The sequence below is a fragment of the Tripterygium wilfordii genome, chromosome 19 (genome assembly GCF_013401445.1).
Source record: "Tripterygium wilfordii isolate XIE 37 chromosome 19, ASM1340144v1, whole genome shotgun sequence".
In the NCBI taxonomy this organism is placed as follows: Eukaryota; Viridiplantae; Streptophyta; class Magnoliopsida; order Celastrales; family Celastraceae; genus Tripterygium; species Tripterygium wilfordii.
The window spans coordinates 5,273,264-5,295,825 of NC_052250.1; the positions used below are offsets into that span (position 1 = coordinate 5,273,264).

General features: G+C 38.1%; 1 non-coding gene across 1 annotated transcript; it reads left to right on the top strand.

The window, feature by feature from the left end:
* The first annotated feature begins 491 nt into the window (after nt 1-491).
* On the top strand, nt 492-596 carry LOC119986345. Its single transcript, XR_005465236.1, has one exon. It is a non-coding gene; the product is annotated as a small nucleolar RNA R71 (small nucleolar RNA).
* The last annotated feature ends 21,966 nt before the right edge of the window (nt 597-22,562 follow it).

The window sequence follows — 22,562 nt, forward strand, 5'->3', positions numbered from 1 at the left end:
GGTAATTCTCATTGTAAGAATTGTTGCCTTGATTGGTAGAAGGGTATGGCTTCCTAAAGTTTTGAGAATTACTCCCACCATAAGCTTGCCCAAATAGGACTTCCTTATAAGCCGGGAGGGCATTACACTCATCCGTTCTATATTCCCTACTTTCACACAAAGTACAAACAATATTTTCCTCAACACCAACCACATTTATAGGGGCCTTTTGTGACTCTAGGGACTCCAATTTTTTGGGCAACAAAGCAAGTTTAGCATGCATATTATCATTTTCATTCAAAACAAACTTGCCACTAGAGCTTGGCACAACATCATGTCGGGTTAGTGGAGGAGCTTCCCAAGATCGGGATTCCTCCGCCAACCCATCAAAGAAAGTAAAGGCCTCATTAGCATCCCTATTCAAAAAGTCACCTTGTGTCATAATTGAAACCAATTTTTTCAAAGATGGAGTCAACGATTTGTGAAAGAAATTCACAATTTGAAATTTTTGAAAACCATGGTGAGGACAATAAACAACAAATCCTTGAACCTCTCCCAAGCTTGGAAGAAGGTTTCATGTTCTTTGCAATGAAAATTCATGATTTATGTTTGATAACAAATGGTACGGTGGGAAGAAAAATATTTGTTGAGAAATTCTTCTTACATTGTCGCCCAAGTCGCAATGGATTGGGGGCGCATGTTCTCAAACCATTGTTTTGCATGGTCCTTCAAAGAGAATGGAGAAAGTTTGAGTCCCAAAATTTCTTGTGTGCATGTGACATCACCAAAAGTAGTACACACCGATTCAAAATCACGCACATGTGAATATGGTCTTTTCAATTCCATTCCATGGAATTTGGGAATCATTTGGAACACAGAAGGTTTAAGGCTCACATTTTGTTGGTTCGGTGGCATGATGATGCAAGAAGGTTGAGTTTGCCTTGCGGAATGTGCAAGCTCCCTCAAAGTGCGATGCTCCTGGGCTTGGGCATGAATGTACTCCATAGGAGGAGGTGCATGAATGTTTTGCCCAAAGTGAGCATATTATGGCACTTGTGGCATTTGATAATACATGAGATGCACATAATTGTATGGGGGAGGCATATGATACGCTGGAGGCATATTGGGAGGTTGCTAGACAATTTGCGGGGCAAATTGCGCCGCATTGTCTTGTTGAAGTGGTTGATGTGCATTTTGCAAAGCATGCTCAACTTGAACATTTGGCAAGTTTTGGCCATTTGGCGCATTTTGAGCATTGCCAATTTGGGCATCTTGCCCTTGCACCGGATTCATCAACTTATCAATATTCACATGTTGCAAAAGACGACGCAATGTATCAAGATTCATATCACCCCCACATACACTCCCCACATCACTCGCATTTATTTCACTACCTCTCCCATCTCTATTAGACCCACGCCCACTAACATTATCTCCAGGTTGAGACATGATGGCAAGGAACAATAGCAAGTAGCACACAAAAGTAGCAATCAACCAAGTCAAGTAACACAATATTTTTCAATCAACGGACAACCAATAACAATATCAAGCAAGAACAAGAGCAAGGATAGGAATAGAGCAACAATCAATCTTAGGAACAATAACACACCAAGATATAGCAAGTAGTGATAGAAAGAAAAATTACGCAAAGCTCTCTCAAACAACGTATCACTACCAAGCAGCAAACAAGGTGGTATCCATCGCCCATAGGAATCTAGGTTAGCCCCATCCACCAAGTTGTCCTGACAATTTTTTGTATTTTCTCTCTCTCTTTTGAGCACTACAATAAATCAACTACACTAAAAAGCAAGTAAAAGGGAGGAACGAAGTTACCCTTGAAGCGTGACCGTCCTCTTCCTTATTTAATGGCGTTTAATAGCATAAAGCTAGCATCTACTAGCCACCCAGCTCCGTCTTTGACACTCGCTTCCCCGGCAACAACGCCAAAAACTTGATCGACACCAAAATGTGTGTGTATACTTACCTCAAGTGTAGGGTATCGGCAAGTAATAAACCGCTGAGTCCGGTATCGATCCATGAGGAAGCAATACAAATTTGAAGTGAATGATATGCAAATGACTAGTTAACACTAATAAACGCAATGAATATCAAAATTAAGACAAGTGTTAAAGATGGCCGAATCACTCGGTAGCATAAGCGATTTTTGTAACCAAAGCAAGTGAGAATTGGATTTAAAACAATTAATTAAAAACCTAGTCTCTAATCCGTCCCGGTGGCTACTTGGTTCTCATACTCAAGGTATCATTGCAAACACACACAACCATACACAATGCATTGTGTGATATTATCAATCATGCATATGCAAAGAGAATTGAGATATAAGACTTCAATTCATACATGTAGGCCATCGGGTCTCTTAATCTAAGATGAACGCAAAGGGATAAGCACCTAATATTATGGATTAATGTTCCCCCCTGGGGCTCGACTTGGCTAACACCCTAGTTTCACACTCAAAAATCAATTGGCCATAACTCTCCCATGTACATTCCTACATTAACCCAAAACCCCATCATCAATACACATAATTAATAGTTATGCAATGAAAAACTCGATTAATTAAGGAAATCATGCAATGGGTTTAATAATTCTCAATCAAACACATTAGATGCAATCCCTAGACTAGACAATCCAAGAATACAATCAAATATGTCATTCTCATATATCCAATCACACAACTATCACGGAATTAAAAGAGAGAGATCGAAGCTACTACCCTTTGAACATACCTTGAGTAATCGAAACCTTGTACCTACCGTTTGGGACTAGAAACTAGAAAAGGAACTTAGCCACTCATTATAATGAGAATAAATATCAATTTATAGATAAAAACCAATGTTTACAATCAAGATCACAAGAACTAAGCAAAACCCTAGAGAGAGAAAGAGAAAGAAAAACTATGCTGGCTAGATGTTCAAGAGTGAATGAATGAGAAAGAAAATCCAAATCTTATGGTTTTCCCCTCTTTTTACAAGTACAATTACCTATTTACCCTTACAAAGCTTTCTTCCATTGGTTACATTTGAGAAATACCCAAAAACCCAGCTCAATTAACCATTCTCGGAATGCAGAAATCGAGCAACTGTCCAGACAGCTGAGAAATCTGTATGGATGATTAAACCTTCTGGTTCCAACTGTCGAGACAAATTATAAGGTGTTTGGACAGTTTATGCAGATTTCCATTTTTGGTTGTAACTTCATGGTTCTTTGACCTTTTCGCCCTTGGATTCAACTATCCGAACATCCAATGAAGGTGTCCGGACAATTCTTCATCTCTATGCACTTTTCTTCAATCCTGAAAGTTTCAACTTTGCTGGTTTAGTCATATTTTCTGCAAAACCAATGAGAGGCAACCATAAGAGTAAAACTAACTTATTTAAACATAAATACATTACTTTAGATACTAGAACCCCCTAATTAGATGGTATTAGGACCTCAAAATAGAGATCCGATCAGTCATCTTACCTTCCAAACGAGATTCACAAACAGGGAGTTGTTCGATCTCCAATGAACGTAAAGGCCCATCTCGAACTAGTCGTGAAATCCTGTTTAAGTTAATATGCCCAAGACGTAGGTGCCATAAGTATGTTTGATTTGTCATGGATGGTTCTTTTCCCCTTTGAGATGATGCAACTAAGCTATTAGATTCTTTAATTTCGGAATAGCTAGGTCTAACAATATATAGATTGGCTTCTAATGTACCATCACAAATAAAACGATTATTACGTTTAATAACAAGTGTTTTACCAAATCCAAAGAAATATCCTTGATTTACCAAATAAGGAACCTAAAGTAAGTTTCTCCTCATAAGAGGTGCATAAGAACAATCCAATAAAGAATAACTACGCCTATAGATACTGTTGGAAGTTTTGTGTCCTCACCCAAGATTATGTGTTCTTCGCCTTCACTTGGCTTCCGAGTCTTCTAGAACCCCTACAAAGTGTTACAAACATGATTAGTGGATCTAGTATCTACACACCAGGTTTCAGTAGATACAACCGCTAAGCATGATTCAGTAACTAGTGATAGAAGAATACCTTTCTTGTTCTTGCTTAGTAATTTTGGACATTCTTTCTTCCAATGTCCCTTTTGGTCACAGTGCAAACACTTGATTTTCGGCTTTTTCACTCCACCTGATTGAATACCTGTGCCAGCCAAACCCTTCCCTTTATTCTTCTGAGTTTTCTTCTTCTTCTTACCTTTTGGTACAGAAGAATCCTTCTCACCTTTTGGTACAGAAGAATCCTTCTGAGGACATTCACCTGTGGTGTCTTCTTCTTGAACAACCCTTCTGTAGCTTGGAGTTCATTAAGCAATTTTGATGAACTATACTAAAGCTTGTTCATGTTATAATTCATCCGAAAATTCTCAAAAGACTCTAGCAATGACTGGAGAATGATATCGACCTGGGATTCCCCATCGATATCGAAACCTAGGACTTCGAGCTCATTTAGAAGACTCATCATCTTCATAATGTGCTCCCTTACTGAAGTTCCCTCCTTCATTTGGGTGCCCTAGAGTTGTTTCATGATATTCTACCTAGTGGCTTGGCCTTGGCTACCAAACACCTCTTTAAGACTATACATCATGTTAGTAGCACTAGTCATTGATTAATGCTGCTCTTGTAACAACAAGTCATCTCATCAGCCTTGACCCACTTCTAGTAGGGCTTCTGCCCCTCTTCGGAAGCTCCCTCGATCGGATAGTCAGGACATGGCTATGTTAGCACATACTTGTATTCTTCAACAGTCAACACAATATTCAAGTTTCTTTTCCAATCAATATAGTTCGGACCCTCTAGCTTATGATCTTTAAGTATTAGGATAAGTAGATTGAATGACCCCATTTCAAATATGAGAATGATAAAAGTTTACAATTAATCTAAGGCATAATTAATTCGATTTAATTTAAAGAATAAAACTGCACCCTTCAAGCAATTTTAATAAATAAAATCATCGACAATCTAAACACCTTAGTATTCCTGAGATATCTGTAATTAAATTTGTCCTAAGGAATGATTGGGATGTACCAATACACAAATTTAAATTACCTCACACACAACTTTGTTTAGATAGTTTCCAAAACTTGTAGTTTTTTTTTCTAGGTAATAATCTGTACCAAATAAAATTAAACAGTCGATATCCTTTGGTCATATAAGTAATGACCTGACTCCAAATGAGAATACCAAGATTCATATTAAAGTGTATACCATCTCCAGATAATAATCTCGTTAACCCTGTAATTAATTCATCATAAGGAGTGATTGGGATGGACCAATACATGAATTATTTATAATTAATTAATTACTCATTGTTATTTTTCTAGAAAATTAAATACTCTAGGATCCACAATTAATTTGTCCTAAGGAGTGATTGGGATGGACCAATACGTAAATTAATTGTATCATTATTTAATTTCTTATCAAAAAATCCAAAACAAAAAATACATCTGTAATTTATTAAAGTTTCTGGAATAAAGATATTTCCAAATGCATTGACCGGAAGTTATCCACTTTTAATGCCGTTGTAACACTCGGAGTTTTCCCACTTTAAGAGGTAGCCCAGATATATCACAAATAAGCGCTCCACCAGACATGCCAAACAAAGTAGAACCGGTGCTAGTCCAGACTTATCGAAAAAATGGGACTGTAGTCGCATTTAACATCCTTCCCTTCCAAACTTTTAATAAAATACATATTTTAAATTGGACCCGAGATGGAAACCGTGGGGTAATGGGTAACCCCGTCTCCCACCTAATTTTTTAAATGAAGAGCAAAAATTGTGGAAAAAAAAAATTTAAGAACTCCTAAACCAATTAGGCTTCCTTTATCCAAATCCAATTTCCATACTCATTTGGTTTCCTAATTTCCATCTAGGCCTAAATCAATTTAGGTTCCCTATGGCGATTAGGTATCCAACTTGTATAATTGATGTAAGTCTCCTATTTGGTTTATTGGATCTAATTAGGAATCCTAGACCATGTTTAACATGCGTCAATTTCCTAATACATCTAAAATTACCAAACACACATAATAGTAATTAAAAACAATTAAAACAGCAATTTATGGCCATCATGATCAATCTGGAAGTCATCCGGGACTGCAGCTCTAGCTTCGTAGGAATCGTGGATTGAAAACAAAAAGCTGCCGCAAAAGTGTTGAACTACGCAGTTTTGGAAACTAGCTGACCGAACAGTCTTGCCAGCTGACCCAGGCCACCACCGACCACCTAGAGGTCCACCATAGATCACTGAATCCAGGCATATATTTGCCTCCCAGTCACCTCCATTTGCTGCCTGACTGAAGCCCTGGAAGATGAACTTGAAGTACCGATTTCCTGGTTTTTCCAAACTAGGTAGTTTCACATCTTTGGCTGATTTTGGCATGCATACAAATCGAATTTTTTCTGTATTTTTTCACAGTAATCCTATCAATCTAACATGATAAAATTACATAAAATCCTAGCCCCTAAACACGGGGTTTCACAAGATTCTAGGCATCCAATCAAAACAACGAAAACATACATTCGATTGATCATGATAGCCTAATTCTGCAAAACAAGGGCTAGACATGATTCTAAACATAACTAGATTGCATCCTTGGCTGTCCAAATCGATCATGAACGATGTACGACCTTCTCCGATACCAATTGTGAGAAAAATCATTTGTAAAATAATGATACAAGCCTTCAACCTAGACCTAGATATGAATGGAAGAAGGAAAACACAGAGAAAATTGCAGAAAGGAAAGAAGGAAAAAAGAATTGATTGTATCACCAGTCATCGACCTAACCTGATCTAACAGACGTTAATTTCCCGATACATTTGTTAACTATACTTAACAGAACTAGCTAACAGACTTAACAGCAACTAACTGCATGGTTACATATCAACTACCTCCCCTTTAACAACCAACTTTGCCCTCAAAGTTGAAACAATTTTGTATAATGACATCATAGTGACATCATCAGCACAAGCTATTCATTAATCAAAAAATGAACTGAGGAAATTTCTTCTTGAACTCGTCATAGTCCTCCCATGTGGCCTCCTCTTCATTATGATGTTGCCAGTGAACCAAGAGTTGGATACCAGCAATATCTCTTTTCTTGTACACTCTTCTCTTTAGAACTGCTTGAGGAACAGGCTGTTGTATCAGTTCTACATCTGTTATCATTGCCAGCTGCACAGTAGGAATCACATTGGGACCAATATGCTTCTTAAGACAACTCACATGAAACACTGGATGGATCTTAGATTCCACAGGTAAATTTAATCTGTAGGCCACAGAACCCACATTCTCAATGATCTCATAAGGACCATAATATCTTGGAAACAATTTATGGAAGGAATGTGAAGCTAGAAAAGGGAACTGATAGGGCACTAACTGCAAATAAACCATATCTCTAATCTCCAACACTCTCTCAAATCTATGCTTATCAGCTTGGGTCTTTATTCTTTCTTGAGCCATCAGTAAATTATGTCTCAATAACTCCAATTGTTGATCCCTGCTCATCAAAGCTTCTTCCACCACATTCATCTTAGCAGATCCAATTTCATAGGTAGTAATACGAGGAGGAGGGCACCCATAAACCAATTCAAATGGGGTAGCCTTGGCTGAAGAATGGAAAGAGGTATTATAACTCCTTTCATCCCAGGACAACCAATTCAACCATAACCTGGGCTGTAAGCTAGTATAACATCTTAGATAGGTTTCCAAACACCTATTAATAACGTCTGTTTGTCCATCACTCTAGGGATGATACCCAGAGCTCATGTAGAGTTTTGAACCTTGTAATTTGAAAAGTTCAGTCCAGAATTTGCTAAAAAATATTGTGTCCCTATCACTGACAATAGATGATGGCATTCCATGAAGCTTAAACACATTGTCAATGAAAGCTTGAGCCACCATAGAAGCTGAATATGGGTGAGCTAAGGCAACAAAATGACTGTATTTTGTCAATCTGTCTACAATCACTATTATGATAGATTTACCTCTACAATTAGGTAAGGATACTATGAAATCCATACTGATATCACTCCAAGCTTGGTGTGGAACAGGCAGGGGTTGCAATAAACCTGGTGGAGAGATGGTCTCGTATTTGTTTTACTGGCACACACTACATTCTGCCACCCTCAATTTTTCTTCCTTCTTAATACCAATCCAGTAAAAGGATTTCTTGATTCTTTTATATGTCTTCAGCACCCCTGGATGCCCAGCAGAGGGAGAAACATGGAATTCTTCAAAAATTCTTGCCTTCCACTAAGAATGTTGTGGACTTAATACAATCCTGGATTTATACTTTAAAACTTCATTATCCACATTGTATTATGTACTACCCCTGGCTCAGCATTTCTAATCTCTTGAATTTTGGACAAAATCCATTCATCTTTCTCTAAATCTCTTCTTAATTCATCCATCCAAGCTGGATATAGATAAGAAATTACACAACATTCCATTTCAGAATCTTGAACATGATTGGAATCTACAGGTGGCTCTAATGGCATCCTTGATAAAGCATCTGCTACTACATTTTCAGCGCCTTCTCTATACTGAATTTCATAGTCACATCCCATGAGTTTAGCCACCCACTTCTGTTGGAAAGATGTATGAGCTTTCTGATCCAAAAAATATTTTATTAATCTGTCAATAACTGCCTTTCAACAAACAAAACACCCTACTTGTATCACCAGTCACTGACTTAACCTGATGTAACAGACGTTAATTTCCTGATACATTTGTTGACTATACTTAACAGAACTAGCTAATAGACTTAACAGCAACTAACTGCATGGTTACGTATCAAATAGAGCTTTAGGTTTTAAAAATTTTTGTTTATGCAACGGAAGCTTTCTAAAACTCCATGCATGTTCAAGATCCTTTTAAAACTACATTCAATCAACCCAAGTTTGCATAATCCTAGTTATGTGATTTAGAAAAATACCTTTTGGATATTCTGGATGAAGATCCACAAGGAGAGTTCAACAATCTATTGATTGTAATCCTTGAAAACTTGATTCCAAATCCGGTGTGTTGTAGATGCGATTCGGACTTCTATGACTTGCAAATCTTCCTCCTTATTCCCTAGAATCAATCCCTGATGTGGAGAGTGATCTCTACAACAAAGATCGTTAGCACCAACTAGTGAACTAAAACGAGAGAATACCTTGGAAGAACTTTTCTCTTGTCCCTCTTGTATGGCCGGCCAAGCTTGGTATTTATAATACCCTTGTGCAATACAACAAGCCCAATTCTCTCTTATTTAGTTCATAACCTATTTGGTCCAACTCAATTCTTATTTGGGCTATGTAGGGGACCTACAAGGGAAATAATAGATGGGCTACACCATATTTAAAAGTCCAAACCCATCATACAAGGTCTTACTTTTAAGTATGAATATTAGTATTTTCCACCAAAATACTAATATTGAATAACTCCCTATATTATCTCAAATTACAATTTGAGTCCCTCAAGTTATATTGTTTAATGCGCCTCCTCACGTTAAGTAACAATTACCCATCAATTTAATACATGTCACTGACATCATATATATAATCGATGTCTATAATCCTTGAGCAAATCCGCTTAACTTGTTTGCTTGTGCCGGATTAATTAAAATTCGCTTGCAAGACTTAGCACAAATTCAAACCCTATAAGCCACCTCAAGAGGGTTTGCAATCTCGATAGGGACGTGAATTCTATTGACTAACTACCTTCCATCATACATATAATGCGGTGACCCAACTTTCCTGGAATTATGGGCCTTTAATTTAGACCTCATCCTTTGGTAAAATCAAAGTCTCATACACCATATGCACATGTAATGATAATTATCAATAAATTAAGAGCGTAAACAATTCAATAACGAATATACAAATGTACAATTGTTCATTCAGTCAGCTAGAACAATTGATTTGTAATTGGTCCGGTCAATACACATAAAATGTACTACTATGATAAGGTAAAGCAATTCCCGCTTTCTGTCACCAAGATAAGCCGACTACAATATCACACCACAACTATACCAATGGTATGTCCAACTCCATCTAGGTTGTGACCTAATCTCATATTTAATAAGAACCTATGAATTTATCTTTTGTATGCGAGCATATACCTCTACATACCAATTCATATACTATATTAAATAATAGACACATATACCATTCATCATTCTCAATTGAAAATACAACTGAACATTTTATACATAAAATCGAATAGTTAATGTATACATAAAATCTGGACTTTTAGTATACACTCTCAATAGTATTATCATGCATGTCATGTGTTATTTTAGAAGACTTAGAAGAAGAATTGGTCAGGGTAGCTGTCGAGAAGTCGAAAGCAGAGATCTATGCCTTTGATTTGAGTGCACAACAACTCGCTTTTCTGGGCAACACAACCCTGATAGGGGAAGCTATCAAGGTGGAGCTCGTAAAAAAGGCAATTAAAGACTCGAAACAGGTCTATGGGTGTCCTATAATATTGGCACCTATAAAAATCAGAGGGCCAAACAAATAGCGGCACCGAGATAGTGGGCAAAGGAAAACGGCCTTGCGTTCCTGTCATGCCCCTCTCTCCTATGATATACCAAAGTGTACCTATACCCACAAGGACGTGACCAACAGGACACACCCGTCCCCCGAACCAAATCCCGAACCAATAATAGAACCAAATAAACATATATAATAGTAATAACTCCTACAATGTGACATGGAAATAGTATTGAACCCAAAATACTATATATACAACCACCGAAACCAACCGAGTAACTTATACAACAGCAGAATAGTAAAGCATATCTACCCGATGCCAAACTGAGTAATATATACAAACTACAATACCAAAATCCCACGCCCTGCTAGAAGAGTCAGCTCGAGGCCACAAATCAGCCCACGCATCTCATCCCTTACCACCATCACCCGCGCCTAACTCACCTGAAAGGGAATAAAGAATAGGGGTGAGCCAAGAAGCTCAGTAGGGCATAGAAAGGGAACACCGATATCCAGAATAAAGAAATCAAGGAATATGACGCATAATATGAAGTATAACAAATATATAACCATCAGTGATCCAACCAAGTAACATGGTAGCCGATAAGGCTAGACAACACCATAACCACAAACACTGGTCTCTAGTAATCCATAATTCGTACACTATAAACCATAATCCATAATCCGTAATCTATAATCCATAATTCACCTCTAGACCCACCCTAATCCCCGTAGGGTGTCTTCCAGTCATGGTCCACACCGAAACTGGATGAGGATCGGATATCCCGATAGCATAGCCTATACCAGAGAGCATTCCCAGTGATACACCTCATCTCAAACGATCTATAGATACGTACCCGATCTATATATATATTATCCATCATAAATCCATATCCAATAGATTGGGCTCCTATATGGGCCCCACAGTCTACTTCAACTACCTCCAATCACCCCACTCCTAAAAAAATACCAACAATAATAATCAATAGTGAATATAAATAAAACATGCAGACATGCCGTATTTCCACCCCTGAAAATCAACGGAACCACAATACAATAAGAGTTCGTGAAATCAGAACTCTAGAATCACACGCAAGAGATAAGGAAACCCCTACCTAGGCAAATTGAAAATGTTGAAAACCTTCCTAGGCAATTTGATACTTGCTCTCTTGAGTAAGGTGCCATATGCTTCTGCAGTTGGCAGTCTCATGTACGCTATGCTTTGTACTTGGCCAGACATCTGCTATGTAGTGGGATTGGTTAGTAGATATCAATCTAACCCTGGCTTGTATCACTGGATGGCAGTCAAACATATATTCAAGTATCTTCAGAGAACGAAAGATTATATACTTGTTTACCATAGTGATGAGATCGTTCCAGTGGGTTATACTGATTCAGATTTCCAAGCAAACAAGAACTCTAGAAGGTCCACGTCTGGTTACGTGTTTACAATTAGTGGTACAGCCATAAGTTGGAGGAGTGTGAAGCAAACTTGCATCGCAGACACCACTATGGAAGCCGAATATGTGGCAGCTTCAGAAGCCGTTAAGGAGGCAATTTGGTTGAGAAAGTCCCTTATGGAATTAGAGGTAGTCCCTGGCATTAAGAGACCTATCAACCTATATTGTGACAATATGGGTGCAATAGCTCAAAGCAATGAACCTCGTTACCACAGTAAAGGGAAACACATAGAACGTAAGTTCCATTTGATGAGGGAGTTCATGCAGCAAAAGGAAGTGGAGATACTAAAGATTGCGTCATTACACAACTTGGCGGATCCATTCACCAAGGCCATTACTGGAAAGAGTTTCACAACTCATGTAGAGGGAATGGGTGTTAGGATGCTTTAGGGAGTATGTTCTTTAGTCCAAGTGGGAGTTTGTTGGGATTATGTTCTAAAAACACACCATGTATGACAGTTCTGAAATTTATTGATAAATATTTAATATTGCATTATGTGTATTAGATGTCTTTTCATTTATGTATGAATGTTCCATCAACGTATAGGAATGTTATTTATAGTAATCTTGGATACTCAGATACACTTTATGTGTGAGTATAGACGGACACAAGACTCACTATTACATCTGAAATAAATTTGTCACAACTAGATTAACAAAGCTAGGCACTTTGTTGATATAGGTTGTAGTGCATGGGCATCTCCAAATAGGGGAGTGGTTTGCCTTGACCACTCGAGAGGAGTCTCGGATTGGTGCACTAGTGTATGTAAGGAAACATACATTGATGGACTTACATAGGATAGAACAACCAAAAAAGTACTATCAATGAGTTGTTCATCCTATAGCTGTGAGAGTACAATATCTCTTAAGCTTGAGTAGGTCAATACTTTCATACTTATAGCGTGTGCGTTTTGATTCATCAATGAGTGAGACATACACTATTGTCAATATACTCGATGAATTGGATGTATGCCACTAGGGTGTGGAAGCATTCCTATAACATAGTCATCCATGTACTTTCGCGATACAGAAGTGTAAGAACCCACTTGAGAGGTTCAAATTAATCTACCCAGAAACTCTACAGAGTGATCCTTATGGAGCAAGCGTTAGTATTTAGATTGATCGATAGGTCAATCTAATACGCTTAGTGGATAGATATAAGGGAACCGAGAGCTCAGGGGAAATATGGACTTTGGAGTGTTTGATAGTACATAAACTCTCACTCCAACTTACCGGTGTTGCATGGAGGATATATTCGTACACATCTCACAGGTCAGGGATAGGTTTCTAATAAGGAAAAGCCTCGATGTAAGAATCATACATCTCTGGGAGTTCATCCATAGTTCAGGTGGTGTCAAACGAACATTGGATTGAAATATTATTCCTAGTCATAGGGCTTGGCAGTAAAGAATAATTTTTCGGGAGCCTAGATTTGTATGTCCTGCGAAGACAGCTTGGTATCCCCACTTTACTCTCTTGTCCTATTTACGGAAGATCAGCAAAATTCAGCATCTCACAATGGTTATTGGGATATTACAATAATTGAATTTGTATAATGAATAGATATAATTTTATTGGGTTTTGGTTTTCCAAAGATAACCCTAAGATAAATTATTTTTGTTAAGATATACAAAATTCTTGTAAGTGTATTTATGATAAAAATAATAAGTCTCGGAATATCGTGTGAATTGTAAAATAAATATTTTACATAATCGAAATTAAAATCAATAATGAACTAAGGATCAAAATATTATTTGAGCCTTGAATTGTTGTAGGGCTAGGCCCATACCATGCCTTGCAATGCAAGCCACGGTTGCCTAATAAGAAAACATAAAAAAGGAGGCGCCGTTCATTAATAGGCAGGCCTCTCTTTTTTGTCTTCTAATTCCAATAGGTTTGGAACGTACAAACCTAACGAGAGAGACTTGCTAATTTTTTGTATATATATACATACTCTCTCATATATATAGTGACATATATGCTCAAATTGAGCTGCGGCTTTTATATATAACCAAGAGAGAGACATTCATTCGGCCGTGAGAAAGAAAGAAAAAAATTCTAGTAGTGCCAGAGAGACAATCCCAAGTCATAACCGTGTGTTTGTTTTTGGTTCACCACCAGTCGGTGATTCTTTGCTTTGCACGTTCGCAAGGAGATTAAGGGGAATGTCAAGGAAACGACGTAGGCATTCCAAGTTGGTAGAGATCAAGACAGTGGTTCGTGTGTTCAAGGAAAGAAGAAAGCTTAGAACCTCGATTTTGAAGAGGCTGGTTAATCTCTTACTTTCTTGATGCCATGTTGTGTGCTTGATCTTGTTTTAATAATTGTTAGGATATAAACCTAGAAGCATGTTAGGATTATTTACAAAGATTAAAACTTGATCTTGTGTGTTCCGTTAACATGTTAAAATAAGATTTGAGATCAAATAAATTTTTAGAAAGCATGTTAGGCAAAAACACACTATGACCGTGGGACATGTTAGGGTTGTAGGGCATCGTTCGTTAAATTTGGATTTATACCTATGCTAAGACGATCCTAGCTAGCTTCCGCTGCATGACTAAAATTAGTTTTAGCAACCAAAAAATGGTATCGGAGCGAACTTAGTATGTATTAAGTCAAGATTAACACAAAGATTCATTAGAAAAATAATTGCGCGCTAGATTGGTGCCTAGGATGTGCGATTGATTTTGTGAATTTTTGGATGCCACTAACACTTGTTTTGCAGCCTTGAGATACTGTACTAAGCTAGTATTAATTTATTTAAATTTATTGTTTTGGGTTGTAACCCATAGGATCGCGTTTAGAGTCTATGGGATATTTTTTGTAAAGCTGTTTTTTCAGATTTGTAGTTTCCTTGCTTTGTAAATTCATTAGAATCACTTGTAAGCCTTCCCCAAGGCATAGGATTTTTTGTACAAGTACTTAGTGATGTTATGAATGGAAAAGCATGAAGAAATTGTGAAGAAACACAGCTGAAAAATTGCAGCAGCCAAGACAAGCTGCGTGCGCGACAGATTTTCCAGATTTGTGCTTGGAGTGCTCCTAAGGGGTATTTCGGTTTGTAACTCAATTTTTTTTTGGGTAACCAAAATATTTTCTGGACTAGGGACACCCCTGAAAAGCCTCTGGAAGTCGCGAACGCAGGTTCGTGATGGAGTTCGACACAAAGAAAAGTCCCCGAAAGTGAAGCAGACTCACGGCCCACAGCTAAGGTTTTCTCCCTAGTCTTCAAGTCACGATTGAAGATGGATATCTGCATGTTAGACATCATGAAGACCCGCTTAGATACAATATCATATGTGTTTATTATGTTTGTTTATTTTGCTTTATTTAATTATGCTTTTACTTATGTGAATGGATGTATGATTAAATTGGCATATAGACAAGCCTTGGCACGGGGCTTATTAGGAATCAGCTTTTGACATTTAATAAGCTATATGTAATTACGTGATTAGATGAACTTTCGTGGCATAATTTAATAGATTAAAGATTTAGGTTAATCACCTAATTAACTATTGGGAATAATGATGAGTTTAATCACATGGAATTACATAATTGGTTAACGATTAAAGGTTGATTCGAGCCACTAGGATCTAAGGTAATCTTCAACCAGAAAAACCCTAATAATAAATTATTGAGTGGGAGAGGGTTATATCTAATGATATGACCCGCGGCTTCCCAAAGGTTAATCATCACTAGGGTATATAAACTTACTTGTGTTGCATGCGCAAGCCCCCTCTTGGATGGAGTTTATATGCCAGGTCTAGTGGGAGGATTTCAAGTGGAAATTTCAATTCTTATTTGTAAATGGGTACTTACTCATGTTGCATGCGCAACCCCCCCTAGGATGGAGTATCCATTAGTTGCAATAGTATAATTGAAAGCTGATAACTTAGGACACGCTTGTATGAAAGCTTACTCGTGTTGCACTCGCAACCCCCCTCTGGGATGGAGTTTTCACATGAGCAAGTTCCAGTAGGTTAAACCTTGGTTTACACTCAACCTACAAAGGAGCCAAATAAATAGCGATCAAGAAATTCAAGAGGCCCAAAAGGATAGACTCTTGGAATTTATTTGACTGAGTTAGACTTGGGTCAACTAGGCAAGCAATTGTTGTTGGTTGATACGCTATTACATTTAATTTACTTAGTAAATGTTTGGGTTTTTATTACTTAGTAGATATGTAAAAAGATTAAATAATTGGAGCATTCATCTAATGCATTTTAAATGTTCTAAATTTCAGATGTCGTTTTCTCCACTTATTTCCATATTGAATGAAAACAAACTATCTGGACCGAATTATGTTGACTGGAAACGGAACTTGGACATAGTGCTCATCTCAAGTGGGTACAAGTATGTTCTGATCAAGGATTGTTCTGAGTTGGTCCCTAACCCAACAGATGAGGACAGATTAGCTCGGCAAAAATGGATCAATGCCAATGACATGGCCAAGTGCTATATCTTAGCGTCTTTATCGTCAGTCTTGTAGAGACAATCACTCGTTCGTGAGAAACAAAGAAAAAAATTCTAGCAGTGCCCAAGAGACAATCCCAAGTCATAACCGTGTGTTTGTTTTTGGTTCACCACCAATCGGTGATTCTTTGCTTTGCACGTTCGTAAGGAGATTAAGGGGAATACCAAGGAAACGACGTAGGCATTCCAAAATGGTAGAGATCAAGACGGTGGTTCGTGCGTTCAAGAAAAGAAGAAAGCTTAGGACCTCGATTTTGAAGAGGTTGGTTAATCTCTAACTTTCTTGATGCCATGTTGTGTGTGCTTGATCTTGTTTTAATAATTGTTGGGATATAAACCTAGAAGCATGCTAGGATTATTTACAAAGATTAAAACTTGATCTTGTGTGTTCCATTAACATGTTAAAATAAGATTTGAGATCAAATAATTTTTAGAATCATGTTAGGAAAAAACACACTATTACCGTGGGGCATGTTCGGGTTGTAGGGCATTGTTCGTTAAATTTTGATTTATACCTATGCTAAGATGATCCTAGTTAGCTTCCGCTACATGACTAAAATTAGTTTTAGCAACCAACAATAAATGGGGCAAATAGCTAACACTTTATCATCTAGAGAAAGAGGTACATTGCCAAGCCAATCGGAGGTGAATCTAAAAGGGAAGGATAAGGAGCAATGCATGGCAATCACTCTCCGGACTGGTAAGGTGATTAAAACTGATGTAATCTAGATGCTGAAAAGGCGAAAATTTTACAGGAAATGGGGGAGTGCAACAAAACAGGGGAAAAAGATGTTGAAAACTATCCAGTGGACATTTTCGATCGATTGAACCCCATCCCGATCTATTGGCCAGATGTAGAAAAGGGAAAAAATGAAAAAATGAGAAAGATGTATAGACTCGGTATGCTGTGGAGTTGGATTGGCCCGATAGTTCTCTTCCTGCACTTCCAGTCAAAGCTTATAAGACTCCAATTCCATTTCCTCAAAGGTTAAAAAGCAACAAGAAAAAGGATGATCAATTCTCTAAGCTTTTGGAGGTATTCAAAAAGCTTCAAGTGAACATCCCTTTTGCTGAAGCTTTAGAGCAAATTCCTAGCTATGCCAAGTTTATAAAGGAGATCTTATCCAAGAAGCGGAGATTGAAAGAACATGAAAAGATGCAATTAACCGAAGAGTGTAGTGCCATTGTGCAAAGGAAGCTCCCAATTAACTAAGATGATTCATGAAGTTTCACAATCCCGTACACTATAGGTAACACCTTGTGTGATCTTGGAGCTAGCATAAATTTGATGCCATTGTCGGTTGCAAAGCAAATTGGGATGAAGGAGATTAGTCCAACCATGGAGTCTTTGCAAATGGCGGATAGATCAATCAAGTACCCTATTGGCATAGTGGAGGATGTTTTAGTGAAGGTGGGTGAGCTTATGTTCCCGATGGATTTTCTTATCTTGGATATGGAGGCCAATCCTACTACTCCCATAATCTTGGGAATGTCATTCTTGAGCACCGGGAGAGCTTTGATTGATGTAGAGAAAGGGAAGCTTACTTTGAGAGGTGTGGGAGGTGACCAAATCACTTTTAAAGTGTTTGGAAATAGAAGGCAAGAGGAGGTTTCTCAACAATGCCTCCAAGTTGAGCATATTGACATGGTCATCCCCGATACTTTTGAGAAGGAAGCTCATTATATTCCGGTTGAAGTTTTCTTGTGCCAAGATTCAAAAGCTAAGCCAAAGTCTCCAAGACAGCCCCCAAAGCTGAAATTGAAGTTCAAAAGTCTCAAGTTGAAGAGCTCAAGGAGAAGAAAAAGAAGAGCAAGAAAAAGAAGAAGAGGAAGACCAAGAAAATGAAGAAAAATGCATATCCCAAGGAAGAGGTGGTGATGAAGGCTTGTACTCCTTGCATGGAACCTAAGCAATCCAATGTTAATCCTAAGAAGCCAACAAAGGGAGTCTACATCATAACCCTCAAGGATTCTGGTTGAATTCACAAAGGGAAGTCGGGCTGAAGACTTTAACCAAGTGCTTTTAGGAGGCAGCCCAGGTTTTATTGTTCTATCTCTATCTTTTTAATTCCATTTTCACCTATTCCATGCATTGAGAACATTGCATATTTTAAGAGTGGGGGTGGGAATTTAGGTTTTTCAAGTTTTTGCTTGAAATAAAATTTTTTACTTCAAATGCCTTATGCCATGTCATTCTTGAGTACATTTGGATAAATTTGGTGATCTTTGAAGCATTGATGGATCTTGCTATGTACATTCTTTCCAATTGAGTTTTCCTATCTTGAAAATTGTTTTGTCCACTCTATTTTTGTGATATGGAACACTTGATTGTGGGGTATGAAATATGACTTGACTTTGGCATTTGTGGTTGTTTGAGATCAATTTGATTCTAAGTAGCGCTACTTGAGCAATGAAAAAAAAATATAGAAAAACAAATTTGTTCATAAATAAATGGTTTCTTTCATAAGTTTTTTGTTGAGTAACCGGGCCTCTTGCCTAGCAAGCAATGAGTTTTGCGTAAAAAGGTAGGAAATGAATGTTAGAGTACCTTGGCGACTAGTTTAACCTCGTAGCCTTTTTGACTCGGGTAATTAGATCCGTTGAGGTATCTTAACACCTAGTGCCCTAAGCCAACTAGATTGGGAGTCATTAGTCAAAAGCTCGTTACATGGGTCATTTAGAAAGCTTAAGGAGGTTGAGCATTGCACAAGTCACCTTTGAAAAGAAAAGAGAAGGAAAAATGTGAATAGGAATGAAGTTTGAATACATGCTCATTGTATTTGCTTTTTGATTCTTATTGTTCTTCAAAGACTACATGACCTTTGTTTATGTCACTTTGAAGCCAAATATCAAGTGAAATCCATTATGTGCATTAATTCTTGAAATTTTAAGCAAAGTGGATGAGATAAGATTCTTGAAGGAATGCTTTTATTGATTTGAATGTCCTAATGCTTGATTTGTTAGTATGGATAAGGTTGCAATTGAGAATCCATTTTATACTCTTGTTGATAGCATGAATTTTGACATTGAAGTTGTTTAATGTTTGTGGGTATCATCCTGGTAAACTCTCAAGAGACACAACTCCTCCTACTAGGGGCACCTGAGGGGTTTAAAGGCTTGTGGCACATGCTAAGTATCATCGTGAGCCCTACGAAAGTGGCATAATTTAGTTTCTTATTTCTACATTAGTGTTAGTTGTTTTGTTTTTCATTTGAGCTGAAATGAGAACTTTTGTTCTTTGATCCTTAGTTTGCTCGAGGACAAGTAAAGGTTAAGTGTGGGGGTGTTTGTTGTGCTAATTATATATATATAATTACGCATCTTTTACATTGTATTTCATGGTTCTTTGAGTAAATTGAGGATCGATATTACCTAAGAATTGTATATTTGCACATTGCAGGTGCTGAAGAGCATATGGGCCGAATTAGAGTCGAATCGGATCAAAGGCGAAAAAAGTTGAAGAAAATGGCAGCAGAGAATTCCGATCGATAGGACCCCTGCTCCAATCGATCGGCTAGGCTAAATTCAGGACTCTCCAGGAAGAAATTCCGATAGATCAGAGGTCAGTCTCAATCGATCGGAATATGCCCAGATAGTGATTTTCAGGGTTTTGAACTTTTTGAAAACACCCTAAACCCATATGAGTCCGACCCAAAATGACACCAATCCTCATTATAAACGACTCTGGGCTTTAAAGGGTATAAATAGGCAGTTTCTAGGGTTTTAGAGGGCTCTCTCTCACATTCTCACACATTCTACCACCATTGGAGAGCTTGGAGGCACCTTTGGAGCTTGGAGAAAAAGATGGTCTACAAGGTGGTTTCCTCTCTCCTTTTCTATCCTAGTTTCTATGGTTAATTTTATTTGTTTAATGATGTATTTTGCTTCCATGAGTGGCTAGATTTCTTTACTAGGGTCTTACTGTGTAACCAGAACTTGAAGATTCAATAAACTTGGTTTCCGTCTTTCTTGATTTCTCTCTCTTATTGATTGTTTATGGGTGTGTTTAATGCTTTTGAATGCTTGATCATCATCTAAATGATTTGTTGCCTAGATTGAGATCAGAAGGAGATTTCTAGGGTTTGCCTCAAGCCATAGATGACATAGGGTGCATGAACCATAGAAATATAGGGGCGTGACCTATGCAATCGCTAAATGGTTAATCCACAATCTTAATGGGTCTCTGTCTTTTGAATCCGATTGTTAGACATAACAGTGATTAGAGATAGAGATATTTCGGTGTTTTTAGACATAGAACATTGGATATGTTAGGGAGATCGATTGTCATTATTGAGAGAGAAATTAGGGATTAAGGGACCAAGGGAGTTGAATTGGATAGGTGAGGTGAAATTAAGTACTTTATTGCTTCCCATCTTTGATTACATTTGTGATTACTTAATTGCTCCTTTGTTCTTTGTTTTAGTTTAGTTAAAATAAAACCAAACACTCATCTTTTTCACCTAATTTACATAGTTGTTGCTTGTTTGACATTAATTTTGATTGCCACTACATCCTCGTGGGAACGATACTTTACTCATCATTTTATTACTTGTGCAATTTGTGCGCTTACAATTAAATCCATACCACTATCCACAATCTTGATAGGACGGGTCTCAAAAGTAGCGTCCTCGTTAATCTAATATATGAGAAGGGTCCCTATGGTATCTCCGTAACATAGACACATGAAATACACCACTTACCCCAAACAACTGTGAGGGTAACGCTAATCAATAAGCTACCATCCCCACTCTCTCTAAAATCTCAAATGGTCTTATAAACCTCGGAGCTAATTTCCCACTCTCCCAAATCTCTGTACCCCTTGCTTCAGACTAACCCTCAGAAACACGTGATCCCCCTCTTGAAACTCCAAAGGTTCACGTCTCCTATCCACTTAACTCTCCTGACGTGATTGAGCTGTCAGAAGTCGTCGTCGAATCATTGTCACCACCTCAATAGTCTACTACACCATCTCTGGATAATGGTTTGTCTCCAACCTCTGACCAACACAATGGTGACCTACAAGGTCTCCCATATAATGCCTCATACAGTGCCATCTGAATACTGCTCTGGTAGCTATTATTGTACATCTTAATAGTACGCTCACTCTGCCCATCAGTCTGAGGATGAAAAATTGTATCGACGTTTAGTTTTGTCCCCAGAGTATCCTAAAATACCCCAAAATCACGAAGTAAACCTGGGATCCCGATCTGACACACTGGTCAATGGCATCCATGTAATCGTACTATCTCCCGTACATACAATCTGGTCAACGACTCTATCGAATCCGTTTGACAAATAGGCAAAAAATGAGTTGTCTTCGTCAATCGATCAACAACAACCCAAACTGTATCATGTCTCCGCTGAGTCAAAGGCAAACCAATCACAAAATCTATAGTAAGATGCTCTCACTTCCACTCAGGTAATGGAAGCATTGTAACAATCCTGCGGGTCGTCGATGTTCTGCCTTTACCTGCTAACAAGTAAGACATCGGGTCAAAGTTTGTGTGACATCTCTCTTCATGCCACTCCAGCAATACTGTCTTCGTAAATCTCAATACATCTTGGTAGCATCCGGATGCATCGCAAACTACGAGTAGTATGCCTCTCGAAGTATCTCCTCCCTTAACTCTGTATCCTTTGGAACCACTAACCTACCCCAGAATCTAAATCTCCCTCGGTGCCTCTAACCCATCCCTCCATATCCTCAACGTCATCAAATAATGTGTCCTTCAACTATGCATCCAACACCCGTTGTACAAGTGCTGGACGAGCAATTAAACTTTGTAGGCACAATAAGTCTCTATGTTCCTCCATATCTAATCGATACTGACTAGGCATATCCACCCACTCAAACTCATGGATAGCCAACTGCACTGTGACAAATCTCCTACTCAAGGCGTCAGCCAACACATTGGCCTTGCCTGGATGATACTGTAAGGTAAAATCAAAATCCTCAAGGTACTCCATCCATCTATGTCGTCTCTAGTTCAAATCCCTCTGAGTAAACAAATACTGGAGACTCCTACGATCTGAAAATACCTCAAATCTCTCTCCATAAAGGTAATATCTCCACTGTGTAAGTGCGAACACTATAGCAGCTAACTCCAAATCATACACTGGATAATTCCTCTCATGTGGCTTCAATAA